This window comes from Lates calcarifer, linkage group LG3 (genome assembly GCF_001640805.2).
Source record: "Lates calcarifer isolate ASB-BC8 linkage group LG3, TLL_Latcal_v3, whole genome shotgun sequence".
NCBI classification, from domain to species: Eukaryota; Metazoa; Chordata; class Actinopteri; family Centropomidae; genus Lates; species Lates calcarifer.
The window spans coordinates 9054016-9070553 of record NC_066835.1 but is presented as its reverse complement, the minus strand read 5'-3'; positions in this window follow the sequence as shown (position 1 = coordinate 9070553).

Sequence of the window (16538 nt, the reverse complement as noted above, 5' to 3'; positions counted from 1 at the left end):
CTTTGGGATCACCACTACAATTCAAAGTAAAGTTACGTGATTTTGAACAATGTGGTACATTCCTCTACTTGTTAAAAGTTAAAACTTTGCAGATTTTATTTAAGAAAAGTAAGGGGGAAAAAGGAACAATTTCAAATATGCAGTGTGCAGAAAACACCTTTGAATTATAATGGGAAATGGTATTGCTCCTTTTCATGTGTCATTATTGCCACTAAGGGAGTGGTCAACAGACGTGGAAGAGGAAAGACAGAGGGAAAAGTAGAAGAAGAAGAAAGGGGAGAGAATTCCAGACATGTTGGAAGAAGATCAGATCTGTGAGGCTGGAGGCTTCAGATTTAGGGATCAGACTACACACTGGAAAAATGTCTCTGTCTCGCTCTTCTCGCGTCTTTCTCAGCATTTTCACTAAAACTAAAATCTTGCCGCTCTTCAAAGCCTCAACAATGTCACTGTAAAGTTCTGTAGGAAAAATCTCACTCGCACTTTGGCATTCCCTCCTTCCCCTCTGACGGTTTGTTGCATCACTGAGAACAAAAAAGCTGAGATGACAACAAAATGGGGTTCCAACTATTCAAACAATTAGTCAGATATTTAAATGATATTTATGTATCATGGACTAACTAACTAACTAATGACCCCTTGAAACATTTTTTGTGTAAACTGCTGCTTACAAGGCTCTTGGACACAGGGCTGTGTGTGTGTGTGTGCGTGCGTGTGTGTGTGTGTGTGTGTGTGTGTGTAAGGGAGAGAGTGTGTGTGGTGACTACAGACCCCCAGGGAGCAGTCAGAGGAAACACCCCTGATTCCTGCTCAGTGTGGTCATCCTGTCTGACACAGGCTAAGAAAATACAGCAACACAACCCCACTCACTGGCAGACATGCTCACCTGAGTGTGTGTATTAGTGTGTGTGTTTTCGTACATTAAGGTGTGAGACCATGAATTTACTGTAGGATGTTTGTTGATTGTTGATTCAACTTTTCCTGGATGGTCTAAATTCCTTCACACTGAGCAGTAAATTCATGGTAATATACATTTCTACAAAGTCAGTATGTTGTAAGCTTTGCTGTCTGACAGAATTTCATTCATTTAAGACAAAAGAGAAGTGTCATTGCTGTGTAACAGGTCTGCTCCTGATGTACTTACCTACACTAAAGACACAACATGTGAGTCACCAAAAGATATCCTCAGCACTAAACAGTTGACTAGCTCTCATGCAAAAAGATGACTGAATGATGTTATGCTTATATTTTGTTTATGCTTTTAGTCTGTTTCAGTCAAGGTTTCAGAGAACAGGAATAGTAACATAGAATTATGTCAATATACAGATATACAAAACACATGTATAGCTTCACCGCCAGTGCCTTGAATTGCAGTGCTGGAGCTGCATTTTTCTTAATGCCATGCTGTAAATGTATGTCTCTCACTTTCACTTAAAACAAATGCATGTGGCTGGAGGTTACAGATGGTGAAGGAAGAGTTTTCTGACAAAGTTGACAGCATCCAGGTGATGTGAGGAGTTTATCTGTATTTGTGACAATATGAATATTTTCCAAAGAAAGAAAAAAAATGTAGATATACTAACATGTATGTTCACTGTACCACCAGAATATTGATTCTTTAAGGAAGGTAGATGTAAGAAGTAAAGAGGCTTATAGTCTGATAGTCCTAAACCAAATGTGATGGGTTTACTAGACTGTTTCCTCTGAGCACAAACAGGTTTGTTTTTTTCAATAAAAAATAGTCAGGGCTTTTTGTGCTTTTGTCCCTGAGGGAGGGTAAGGGGTCACATTTCACATAGCTAACAGCAAGTCCCGGCACATCTCTAATCTCTACCTGGTCAGAACTGACAGGCCGAGTGGCCAGTCTCAAACATCCATGTCAACAAACAGAAGAATAAGTTATTACTGGTTAGGGATTAATAGGAAATAAAGGTGATTTACAAAGATATTAATAAATGAAGGTTTTGGTCAAAAAGCTGCAAATCCCTTTAAATAAAATACTCGTACCTGAGTTGCTCTGCAGTCCAAAACTAGAACTGATTGCTCAGTCAGAATTGAACAAATATATAAACTAACCTGAGTTTGAATCGTCTGTTTTGCTTCGATGACAGGAAACAGACATACACAGGATCAAAGCCCACCCTCAGTTACAGTGTTATTATTTCCATTTTTAGATCTTAATATGGTGCCATCCTCAGTGAGATAGACTTTCTCAGCCACCCCAGCTTCAAAGTCCTTTCGTCTGTCTTTTAATCCAGTGGAAAGACAGTGACATGACATGAAAATAGAGCCCAAGGCTGTTTCTGATTACAGATGGTATGAACCTTTTGATAAATAAAAAGTAGTAGTTGTATCTCTCCTTTTTCCTTTCAAGTATCAATCAAAGCTGTGACCTCTAACTTACCATGCTGCAAAGTGACCAAATATTTCACAGATGTGACAGAGTGAGCTTGTTGTAGAGATAATCACCCAGGAGGGAAATGTTTTTATTAATCCAATGGATTAATTCTCTCTACAGTGGCAGTTTTAAACTAAAAACAAGATCATTTTTTTGCTATCACATCATCATATGTATAAATGATAATGTCTGCTCACTACAGGGTCAGGTGATGTGTGCTAATGATCCTGCAGATCCCAGATGTGATCTGCATAAACTTATACATCCAGTTTGACATTTGCAGACATGAAAGCAAGGACACTTTATAATGAGTTTATGTCTTATGCAATTAAAATGAAATTCAATCGTGTACCATGTTGGTTGCTGTTACTTCAATCCCTGGCTTTTGATTTCCAGTCCTTGAGCAAGACACTGAACCCCTGATTGCTTCCAATGGTTAGACCAGTGCCACTTCTGGTAGTGTGTCGTCTTTGGTTTGCTTGACTGTGGATTAAAAGGCACAGTGCGAAAGGGGGCAATTGAAGACGTCTCTCTCACTCTCTCTTTCTCTCACCAGTCAGGGCCTGTCCTCTTCAGCTCAGCGTCTCTCTCTCTTTCTCTCTCTTCCCCTCTCAAACCCCCTCGGGCAGACCGCCTCCACTCTCTCCTCCTCTCGGAGCCTGGGTTACTCAGGTCACAACAGCACAGCAGTTTTGAAACTATAGCATCTAGCAACTTTGTCACATTGCGTTTTCTTGCATGTTGGATATGTTTTTATACATTGTATTGCACATACTGTAATATTTGTCCATTTCTAAGTATACTGCCTCTGCTTTTTCCTCCACTCTTTTCCTCCATTCTTTCTTGTATACTGTTCTTGTTTCACTGTATATTCAAGTCAGTTCTGCAAGTTATACTGAAACCCTTTTTATAACCTTCACCATTTCCTACAGTTACAGTTTGCTGTAGTAAATTAAACCTTGTTCCTGCCTAAGACTCCAAAATCATATTAGTTATTTTTTAGCCAGCTGTGTTTTTTTAATCTGCCCCTCTGCTTGCTATAGTGTGAGTGTGTGTATGTGCTTGAGGGGGGGGGGGTGCATTATATCCCACCTATATTTAGTACTGAGCACCAAAAACAACTGTAAATATTTCAGAACATTGATCTAAGGAGATTAGTAATAAAAAACTGAGGGAAAACTGGACATGTTCTTTTCCTCCCCTCCTCCATCCGAATCCATCAGTGGACACGTGGAAGAATTTTTTGGTCATCGTGAAAGTTTTGAATTCGACTGAGGAAAAAAAGAAAGACAGAGAGCAGGACTAGAGAAGAGGAAAAGAAAAGAGCAGACTCCGCCCCAGCATTATGACTGGCTCCAGGAGATTATTTGGCTAACAAAGTGAACTCGGTGAGGAGTGGAAGTGTGGACGCGCCCTGAGGCTCTGAAGTGTGTGTCGTGTGTGAAAGAGGAGGAAGATTAAAGAAAAAGAGAGGTGACACAGAGGGAATTATAAAATAAGAAAAACAGGAAGAATCTTCATGATTATTTGCTCCACAAATATGTTTTCAGGGCTTATTTACTTTATCAGCATCGGGGAGTTTCTGTAAATGCAGTTTCCATTCATCTTGTCTACAACCCTGCAGCAGAGAGAGATTTAAAAGAAATAGTGGTGAAGAAAAAAGTGTGTGTATGTCTGTGTGAGAGAGAGTGAGACAAGCTCATACCTGTCCCACTGCCCCATGTAAACCCTGGAATGACTGGGTGTCAATACGAGAGCTGGGACCACCACAGTGTTTCAACACGTGCTCTCATTCATTAGTCTTTACTGTCGTTATAAAACCAGTGCTCAGCTGTCTGACCACACACCTCAGTCTGTAATATTGGTGCAGACCTCTATAGCTGCAAAGTAATCAAAGTGCAAAGTAATTAAAAGCATTTACATGATTTACCTGCAGTAATCTGTGCGAATCTGCATATCATTAATTCACCATCTGGAAGCTGAAAGGCAGAAGTGTCTGCTGAGCTTTGCAGAAATGGTTCATCATTGTAACTCATGGCCACCTTTGGGCTTTATAGTAGATTAATCTGTGTGATACTGACACTGTGGAAACACTGTTTCATTTTAAAAGCCAGTTTGGTTATCCATGCTGAACATAAGTCACTTCGTGTGTTACTCTACTACTACTACTACTTTTACTACTACTAGTACTACTACTACTACTCTACTACAAAGTAAAAGTTTGTGTGTTATTCTTCTGTTCATAGTGAATTATCTCTTGAGAGAGATACAATACAGAAGAGACAATGCTTGACACTTCCTGTCTCAACATTGTGACAGAAACCACCAGGCTTTAAAATACTGTGCTGTGCACTTTTTCTGGGTTACGACAACAACAAATTCCTCAAAGCATTAAAAAAAAAAGAACAACAATCCAAAATAAGTATTTTGGGACATACTCTTCTTCGTTTTCTAACTAAGGGTCAGATGAGAGGATTGACAGCGCTCTCTTGTCGCTACGCTAAATATGAAGCTAATGCCACCAGCTTGTTAGATTAGCTTGTTTAGCTGTTTTGTTATTCCTGTTTTATCTTAACCTGTTAAAAGGGGGTACTTTTAGCCTTAGCTGTTGTATAGAAAAAATTAGATGTAACGTGTAAACTAGTGATGTTTTCGCACAGCTAGCTGCTAGCTGCTTACCCCTGTTTCCAGTCTTTGTTCTTAGCTAATTGGCTGCTAGCGATAGCCTCATATTTAGCATACAGATATGAGCAGTATGAGTTCAACTCTCAGCAAGAAAGAAACTAACCATATTCCCGGAGCTTTTCTTTGCCCTTGTGGTCCTAATTGCAGTTTCTCTTAATAGAGATTTAAATTCAGCTGAATGTTTGTTCATTAAGAAGAATCAACTTTCTACTCTGTATTATCTGAACATTTTAGCTATAAAAAGGCTTAGTGTGAGAATGGAAGGAGCGAATAAGAACAACAAGACAAAACACTGGCAAAATGGTAAACTCTCCCCTCCAACAACACTGAAACATCAAGGGAAATAGGTTCAGAAGCCTCCTCCTGTTTCTCATTCCATCTGTCTGTGTTTGTCTTTGTGGACAGGAGACACAATCAGCAATCAGGCCACAGAGAGGAGATAGGGAATACAGCAGGGGCAAATAATAAATAATAAAAGAATAATCAATTGAGGGAGAGATGAGATTAAAAGTAAAAGTGAACAGGAGGCAGGGAAGCAGAGGAAGGAAAGCAGCAGTAGATTTTAGCCAGATGCAAAACTTTTCACAGTGGACGTCAGCCAACAGGCATGTACTCATGCTTTAGCTATGTCATGGACTGCCTGCTCTACCCTTAAACCTCCTCCCCCTCCTTTACTCTCCCCCCTCCTCGCTTTCTCTCTACTTCTTTTAACCTCTCTCTCTCTCTCTCTCTCTCTCTCCCTCTCTCTCACTTACCCCCTCTCCTTTCAACCTCTCTAAACTTTGTCACCCCCCCGCCCCTTGTCTTTATCTCCCCTCCTTTCCATCATGCTTCCAGCCTCTGACTCACTCACATAAACAGATGTTTGACAAAATGAGGGACACGGACTGTATATGTGTTGCCATGAAAATAAATATTGGTCATCAATTTTGTCTCGTCTTGGTAATAAGTAGAAAGAAGTTCAAATTAAAAACTATACGGCTTTGAAATACAACAACTCGTTCAGTGCAAACGTAGCTACAGTCGACAATCTTTGACTAAGTGAGTTTTAACAGACGCACAGGCTAGCATCTGCTATGATGGTGATTTTCCATTGGGCACTCATGAAATGAGACAGAGAGACAAGCAGAGAGGGAGAGAGAGAGAGAGAGAGAGTGGGAGGGACTAGACAAAAGAAACTGGGAAAAAAATAAAACCATCTGTAATTCTCAAATGGAATTTCTTCCATCATCAGCCAAACCTCCAAATGTAACCAGCAGAGGAGGTCAACACACATACACACACATTTACACTCACACATGCACAGTCTGGTGGATCTAGTGGCCTACATACACTGTAGATCAACACAAACCCCTCCTATAGTTAAATTAGGAAGACTTCCCAAACCAAAACTACACAAGCTAATTCTGGAGTAGGCTGCATTTGATGTGCGTTGAAGGCTTGGAGAAAGTCACTACTCCCTCACGATAGAGATTAGTCCTTGTTCAGAAAAGTCATGAAATGAAACTTCTTATTTTATGTTGTGTAAATGTTTTAACCATAAAATTACATTTTGTATCTTGACCTAGTGCACAGATCTCAATAACACCTTGACCAGTAATTAGGAGCAGAAAGGTAGCTGAGGATGTAATATAGCCATGAAAAGATCGGGCTGATGTCATCGGGCTAGTCCAAGCAGCCAGGTTGGCGGGGGGTGAGGACTTTGCTAATGACTGTAATGTGGGAAAGACAGCTCCCTGCCACTTTAAGACTCACATGCCCACCACATGGCTCCATAAGGATGTAATGTGTTCCAGGTGTTGGCGTGGGGTAGATTTCATTGGGAAGGTCTCACACACATATATGCACATATGCATATATACATACATATATACAAACAAATAGAAGTCCTGCATGAGTCATCACAAGTCAAGTTCTGCACACACCAAAATAATTTTTGTGTAAAGAAAAGTGCACTATTGCTGGGCGGAGTGTGGTGGTGCTGGAGGTCCTGGTGACCCTGTTCACCAACCATGAGCAACAGCAGCAGCTTCACACCTGTAATGACATACACACATGTACACACAACCAGGAAAAAACACAGGCACGCATTAGGCTAGTGTTTGTCGGATAGGCTACATCTAACATGGCCTATCATGCATCATTTTCTTCATTCTATGTGCTAATGGCATTTTTTTTCTCAGGGAGCAACGGTTTTTTCCCACAGCTTTGCAACGCATCATACTGAGGGGCTATACAGGAAACATAAAGCATTTCAAGCCCAGCTACAAACTCCTGTGGAGAAGTCTGTGACTGGTGGAGTGCTCACGTTAACTCTGAGCAATTTGTTCATTAGCAAGTTAGACATGATCCCTTTCTATGGGCGGCCTGCTGCTCCTGGTGCCTTCATTTCATAAACACTTAATCTGGATCTATTATTAACATAGAAGAAAGTTCTGTCTCTGTGTCTAATTATCTTCTTCAGTGTTCTTTACAGTACTGTGTATGAGCCTACACATAAAGTAAAGGACATAATTAAAGGCTTAAGAGTTAATACTGTGCTGTGATATTTTATGGGTTTCTCATGTTTACATGATCAGTACAGTGCATAGTTCCTTTTCATGTCACCTCATCTAGTGCTACAGTGATGTGTAACAGTCCTCACCTGCTTAAACCACAAGCCACCATGAAGCCATGAGGTTGTCTATGAGGACTGCAATAAACATACTTGGTCAGCCACTAACTTCCAAACAAACTACCTGTGCTTAAAGCCGCTCAGCAGGAACTCACCTGGGGTTTTCCTGCAGCAAGCCACATTTTCACCAAGTAGTGTACTCCAAGTAGTAGTGTACTGAATTAAGTCTCTCTAGTGCGGCAGATTTGCTGTCACCTAGGTACTCATGGCTGATTTTGATTACTTCTTTAATTTCCAAAAGCAGCAACATGGGAATAAATATGTATTATATATACATGCAAATATGTAGTATTTGTATTCTATTATAAACTGTATTGTGTAATATGTAGTAACAATTGTGGTGTTTAAATGTTACTACAGTCCAGGGACAGAAGATGCAAATCATCCTCTGTAATGAGGAACATTTTGTCAGTATTTTCCTCTCAGGTTTATTAGCCTCAGTGTGAGTACATAACGTCTTATGTCAGAAAAACTACTGGGGCTTTTTAATATACCGTACTTGTGAGGAGTTATTAGTGTAACATTTGTACTCAATCACAGGCAGGTTAAACTTGCAGCAGGGAGGAGGGGCTTCATGCTGCAGCATGAGACTGGCCTCCTCCCATCTCATGTTAGAGAAATATTTCTCCCAAATAGATTTAGACTACAACTAAATGGAGTCCACACCTTCCTTTTTTGAGCATTGAAACAAAGCAGCAGGTATCCATATCAAGTACAAACAGCAGTACTTCAAATCTGTATCTCTTAACAGAATCGCAGGACTCAGAAAACTATTCTCTGCACTAACTTGAGCCCCCCCAACCCCCCCCTTTTTTTATCCTTTTGTTTGGCTCTGCACAGTGTTTTCTCTGGATAGCAAACCCTAACATTTGGACTATGATCCAAAACCATGAGCTGTGCTACAGGCAGAGAAGAGAAGAGGCTGGAGGACAGAAAGACAGGAGGAGGAGGAGGAGGAGGAGAAGTGATGATGTGGAGCTTGTGAAAGTAGAACATAGTCAGAGTGAGGTGGATTTTTTAGAAAAGGAGAAAGAGGAAAAAAGGGATGAGTGTGCCATTGTGTGTGTGTGAGTGTGTGTGTGCATTCATGTCTGAATAATAGAAAAATAGAGACATACTTTAACTTTCTAAATGACTTTTTCCAATAATGTTACCAGAGGGCAGTCTAAGTAATAATTCATTTGTCCATTAGTTTTGTTGACAACATGTTTGCCATAAATTGAAAAGCATCAGTTATTTGCCTCAGTTCAATTAAATCTTATTTGTGTTAGTTCACATTCATCACAGATCTCATCATTAAATCATGAGCTGCCTGGCCAACACAGTTGAATTAAATCAATGTAACTGAAAGTCTGTTAATTAAACATGTCTTTCATGTACTGTCGTCTTTGATGGCACCTTTAATTTTCCTCATCGTCCCCCTCAAGGCTTCTCTTCTAAAAGATGTTTTAGATGTTTCATCATAAGCATCCTCTCCATTCCAACCCTTCTATGCAAGACAACATGGGGGTCTTGAAGCAGTGGCTCCTCTCGCTGTGAAAAAGTGTTAGTTGCAAATATGATGTCCATGTAAGAGGACAAATAACAAATAAACTATGGCCTATTAATGTAAAACTATTACTTTATGCAGTCTTATTTGGAAGAACTCCATTCAAAGCTGTATTCAACAGGCCAGGACAGGAAGGAATGGGTTATACAGACACTGTTGATTTCTGATGGCTAAGGTTTATGCAGAGGATTACGTTGATCACACATGTAATTAAGTTCCCAAATAAAGAACATACTGTAGCTGTCTACCATGTTTCATCAAAAGCAGATAAAATAAGATAAAATTATACAGGAGACTATCTCAGTTCAATGTAAAATTGTTCCACTAAATCAGGTAGTTTTGTCCACCACTGCTGGGTTCTTAAAAATGTCTGGGGTTTAACACTTTTTGCTTTTCCTGCTGCCGATAGGAGATGTCTTCCACACGTTGCTTCAGCTATTCCTCTGCAGCAGCCCTCCTCCCACTGGCTTAGCGGGTGGAAAAAATGACACAGCAGCAGACTCGAATGCAAGAGGTAACACTGCTCCCAGACAGTGATCAAATGGAGACAAAAAAATAAATAAATAAATAAAAATCACAGAACTTGACTTATTTTTCCAGGATTTATTCAGAATACATGGGTTACTGTCAATTCACTGAGCACCATTCAAAGACATGAGAGAAAGTAGTTCAACGTGTAACACAAAGGTTTAGGGAGACCATTGACTACAGAGCATGTAGTTACAAACAACAACATATGGAAAACGTTCAGCTGTGGAGACGGATGTAGATAGTGTTCCCACCCCCATACCACACACACACACACACACACACACACACACACACACAGAGTCTCCTCACTGCTCTAACCTTAAGCCATCAATTTTAAGAGTGTCGAGTTTGCAGTTTAGATGTGCAGAGATGGAACGATAGATTGATCCAATCTAATAAAGAAGAGATGGAAAAAGGAAATCACAGGGCATCTTGTTGCAGTTGAATTGCACATAGAATAAAGTTTATGTTTTAAATTATTATGTCCCACACTATTCAAAGAAGGGACTAACGCAAGAAACCAGCCTGACAAGTTAAACATCTAAAATCAGACAACATGGTTTCAGCTGTGACCATGGTTCTGTCTTTGTCCCCAGGCCACATCATTTTACCACAGGCTCAGGGAAGTTTAAAAGGCTTGATTACCCTCAGCAAGCATCCACCAGGTGTTTTATGTGGCAGGTGGAGGTTTGATTGGTAGCAGGTGGCAGACAGTTCAAGCACTCATTTAAGCCCATAACCCAGCAAGACAGGGCACAATCCATTTTAGTGGTTAACTAGCCCAACACATCCCTGCAGAGATCCTGGTTAGAGAGGGACGATGCAGTGCTTTGTGTTGGTCTCACTTCAGTCATACTGACCTTCATTCTATATGAGTTAGCTTTGTGCATGTATAGTGTAGTTTGGGTTCAGCCGGGATAGAATATGGGGCTATTTTATGACTTATTTTTAACCAATTAATTTGCAAACCTAAACCAAGGTTTGTGACTATTTCATTTTTGTTTAATTTCCTCACTGTTATAACATTTAAATATGAAACAAAGGTGTTTTGAAAATACACAGCTAATGTGCACTTCCAATGCACTCTTACAGCAGTTTGTGAAATAGTCCTCAAAATTCAATCTATTGGTCTGTGTACAAGGACACAAATTTTTTGAATGAAGCACAACATTCATTAATGGAGGTGGAGCCACAAGGAGGTACTTGCAGTTGATTACAGACATACAAAGACTGCCACACCAGAGACTAGGGAGTGCATCCGGAGTCCTGTCTATAGCTAGGTTTAGACAACACATGCACTTCAGTTAACATTAGTGAAAGATTGTGGTTCTGGTTAACTGCTTTTTGAGATAAATCAGTATGAAAGTCACGAGTGTCATTAAAAATACAAGCTTTGTGACCACTTACACCAATCAGTACATTTCGTGACACATTTCATGAACTGCAGTGAGAGTGGGTTGTACCTACATACACAGTCATTATGTAGCAAAGAGAGCAAAATGAAATAAACCTAGAGCTCATATAATGTCTCTTTACATTCTTTGTCACAATGTCAGCACACAGGATGACCTGCTTCTCTATAGGACTGGCAAAAAACAAAGAGGAAAAAACAACATATAATTGTAAATGTTATCAAGATATCTCTCTACTCCCTGACAAGTATTTTGAAGACAAAATATATATCAAGAGCAGATTCTTAAGTCTATCCCAAAATCTATAGATGTGTTGTGCCTTATTACAACCAGACTATATTGAGGTTATGCATTAGTTTTTCCCCAAGCATTTAACCATATAACATGATTTTCATGAAGTTTCATTCAATATTGTTTGCCATGGTAGCAGCATGGCATTAGCGATGGCAGTGTTGGTCTGCTGGTCCACCACTTTGGTCAAGACTGAAATGTCTCCACAACTTTTTGGATGGACTGAGGATTGAGGATGGATTGTAATAACTTTGATGAGTTTTCCTACAGTGCAACCGTTTGGTCAGAATTATCAAAGTTATTATTTTGACCATATACCTGCAAAACTAATGACATTACTAATTAGCAAATGTTAGCATGCTAACACACTAAACTAAGATAGTAAACATGCTCAACATTATACCTGCTCAACATCAGCATGTTAGCATTGTTAGTTTGAGTATGTTAGCATGCCAACATTAGCATTTAGCTCAAAGCACAGCTGTGCCTAAATACAGCTTCACAAAGCTCCTAGCATGGCTGTAAACTCTTAGCCTTGTGCATTTACAAGATGGAAACTCCATCCAATGATGAAAACTTTGTCGTACAGTTTAAAACAGGAAAAAATCTCAGGCCCAGCCCCAGTCTACCAAATCTATCTACCTGTCATTGGCTGATGTTAAGTTTCCATTCAAACTGCAGAGAATTGCACGTAACAACAAGGTCTAAACTCAAGGAGTAGCTTTTATATTTTATGGTTTCAGGTATTTCAGGATATGAACATATCTACATTTTTAGTTGATGATTATTATATATATAGATATAGTTATAGTTATATAAAACAAAACATCCTCACAGACATTTGTACAGCTACACAAAATGAGTAAAAACTTTTTCTCCCTCATCAGAAGCCTTGCCTAGCTTTACAAGATCCACCAACTGTTCTGTAGACCGTTTTCTTCCTTCCCATCTGTGAAATCACTCAAGTGCGGAGGAGGTCTGAAGGAGTCATTTTACTTCCTTGTTGTCACACTGACTGCAGCGGCCGTAAAGCCAGAAAGGCCAGGCACTGACAAAAACTCATGGGCAGGGTGAGCAAAGCTGAAAGTAAGAGGGCTAATTGCAACTTCAATGTACAACACCAAAGAAATTAAATTTTATCGGAGTAAAGGATGACACATGGATAGAATAAAGGTGCAGACTTTAAATTTTGCACTTTTCAGTCTGTTTCCTATGAGCTAACAAACCCCACTGGAAGCATGTAAGTGCTGAACGGTGCAACTTCCATTTGAAATCTGGCAGTAATGTGGGAATAACAGTGTTACAAGCCCTAAATGTGCAGTTTGAAAAAGAAGTTAACAGAGCAGAAGTGACTGAAAGAATACAACATTATTGTGAAAAGAGATGAAAAGAGGACGTTGCATGTTGGGGTTCTCTCAGATACCTCCTCAGACTTTTACAGGACATGGAAGGTTTGAGGTCAGGCATGAAGGAGCTGGCATATGTGAGTGTGGAGCTTTTCTCTTTTTTTTTTCTCCTCAACTTTGACCTCACTACCATAACTCTTGTTTGCCACCCATCATTCTCACTGCAGGGACCCTACCACCTTTCTGTGCTAGTGTCTTGAGGAAGACAGAAACAGAGATGGAGAGAGCGAAAGAACAAGAACTGAAGATATATTAACGTTCTCTCTAAACATTGTAGCTACCTATTCTACCACACAGCATCTGTAGAGAGAAACATTCAGAGACAGTTGAAGTCATGGAAGTAATATTATTGTGGTATGTGGACCTAGGACTGAAAGGAAACAACACTTTCCATACTGGAAAAAAAGAACTGTGGAGATTCCTCCCTCCTGAAAGCTCCGCCAGTTGACATTCATCATACCAAAATAAAACTGCAGGAACCAGAGAAGTTTCAAAGAGGTGGGGTCATTGCAGGGAAGTGATGGGAGGAGCTAAAAATGTTGAGGTCTCAGATTTCTATCAGTGTTAATATTAATGCCACTGTTTGCCACAATTTTTTTTGCAGGGCTCAACCATTTTTTTCTATGAGAGTGTGAAGATGTCATTGGCTGCATACGAAACTTTACATTCCCAGTCTAGCTCTCTTCAAATGGATACAGAGTGGTAGTTTTACAGAGGATCCAGCAGTATTAGAAGCCTTTTGTTCATTGAAGTTGGTTAAAAAGTTGGTTTGTTCTTTTCCCATTGTTTCTATTTCAAACTTTACCACAAAGGTTGGTTCAGGATGGAGCACATTGTCTCTTTGCTCTGGTGTGTCATCCAGGGCTCTGAGTGCATTTTCCCAGATGTGTAATGATATACGGCTGTGTTGAACTTGCCCCTAACCAGCCAGAGAGGGAGAGAGAGAGAGAGGGCAGAGAAAGAGAGAGAGACTCCAGACAGCTGAACTCACTTAAATGTGTTCCTCATGTGTGCCGTAATATGGAAAAGATTTCAGCGCTCTCCCCTCCACTCACCATAACTGGGCTCATCTTAACCCTTCAACAGCCAGCACACACTTTACTAAAGAGGATTAAGGCTGCTTACGTAGTGCAGCCTGCAGGTCCTGTGTTGACTATCCTATCTGTGCCTGACAGCTGATTTCCTTTCTGCACTTTGCCAGAATCACATTCACTGCCAAATGTTGGAATTTACTTTAACCATAATAAATACACCTAACCTCAATAGAAAAGTTTAATTTAAGAAGAAAAGGGTAATTAGTATATTCTGTCAGTGGACCATGATCTTCACAGTAGATATTTTTCTGAAACAAATGTCCACACAATTTCTGATGTATAGATATGTTTGTGACTGCCACAGGGAAACTCAAGGCATAATATTTCATTTACAGATTATGTGCATGATCAGAAGGATAGTCAAAGGAGATACAGGTTTGCTATGCTGTAAGTATTTGATATATTAAAAAACAGGCAATTTCTGTCCTAAATATTGTGTTCACCATAAAATATATAATCTTGTGTCATATGCTCACAATAATTTCATCTGACACATTTTAAAAATGCACCTTCCATAATCAGAACACCTACAACTGCATTATGCTAATGCTGCTAAAGCTCTGCTCATGGACGTTCAGTCTAGACTGAACAAGATGAATCTTTTCAAAAATATTGACACATATTAATACTCTATACACATCTATATTGACACATAGATGTGAATATTAATTTGAATGTGCTCTGAATTTTTTTACTCAAGGTGCAGAGAAGTGATAGCAATTGGTGAGGTGAGATGAACAAATGATGCACTGACTTGAACAATTTAGTATGACTAAACTAAACTAAACTTACTTATGTGACAATTCACCTGGAATGAGTGATTGAATTGCCACATGGGGTAATTAGTATAGCATAAAGACAGAAAACAGGAGTCAGCTAACTAGCATGGCTCTGTCCAAAGATCTGCCTAGCCACAATAAGTTGTTTTACTCTTCTGATTTTGTGTAAAGTAAACCATCAAGATATAATGTGCTATTGTTATTGGTGGTTGATGTACTATATATAATTCTTACAGACTGATTTATGGATAAACCACTGTAAACCAGTGAAGTATATTCCTACACTGAAACTATGAAATTCTATTCTTAAAATAAACTCACCATAATTAGTCATGGTGGATGATGAGAAATACCCAATTGACAGCCAGTCTCTAAACAGTAAACAAATTAACAATTGCATGCAAATGTAAATGATAACAGATGACATTTTGAAAGTAATTGTGATATTTTCTGCAGGTTGATCATTGTCATTCATTAAAATAAACTAACAAGCTGATGAAACAAAATCAAAGCAAAAATGTATGTATGTATTATTAGTTTTCTCCTTTATCTACAGTATGTTTCCAAAGTGTATGTTCACCAAAACCTGGACTGAACTTGTCAAATGACTTCACTTAACTCTCCCTTACATATTTATGTAGCCTTTCAAAAAATGTTTTTAAAAAAGACATTAAAAGAAAAAATACATATACAGACTGTCTCCGGCTCTACTCCTATGAGTTGGACTTTTTTTTTCCTCTCTAAAACCACGGCTCAGCTCTATCTAGCAATTAACTGCCTGCCATGGACTCTGGTGACATTGTGTGGGGATATTTCTGTCACGTTTATTATGCGTTTGCTGACCAGACTGTGAGTCATGTGGACACACAGGCAAATCTAACCATGTGTTAGTCTCAGCCAAGGGAGGTTCCCTACTTTGACTTTCATCCTCTTGCCTTCTACTTTTTTGTGATTCTCATGTTCTTTCACATCACTTCAGCTCTTTCATTGACAGAAAGACTTATGGTGGCAATTGTATCTGCTTCAATTTTTGATATGTCCTCCAAAGTACAAGAAAGCTGCAAGAAGCCTTGTTCACTGGAGCTTCAGTTTGAGAAAAAAGATATTTTCTTTAACTTTTGTCAAGTAAAAGAACTATTCCTTCTGACTCATCTTCTCCACCATACTCGCTTGTATTCCCTGACACATATTTATACTCTCTCTTGCCCCTATCCCACACTCCCTCCCTGCACCCACTCCCAAGCTGACATTACACCAACAATAACCCCGCCCCCCCCCCCCCCCAAAGTCTAAACGCTCGAGAAATATATTCCACTGGAAACAGTCTGCAGATGTGGTAACCTGAGGGAGCGGAGACAGACAAGGAGGAAGAGACACAAAGACGGAGATGGTGATGGAGGCAGGGGGAAGACACTGAAATGATATGAGATTTGGGTAGGAGGTAAAACAGGAAAAGCAAGAGAAGAACAGGAATAAGAGGGAAAAAGGCGTTCCATACACATAGGCACATCACAAACTTGGCTGGAGTGTTGTATAATTTGAAGCACTTAAAGTAAATGAGTGCTCCTTAAAAAGCCCGGCCTGTCTTTTACTGGTTCTCCCCCGGTTCCTTCCTTCCTGGGTGCTGCACAGTCAGTCAGGAGGGTGAATAATGCCGGTGGCCTCAGCATGCTGATATGCGCACAGGCCTGTCGGGCCAACAGGAGAGCTGAATTCTTT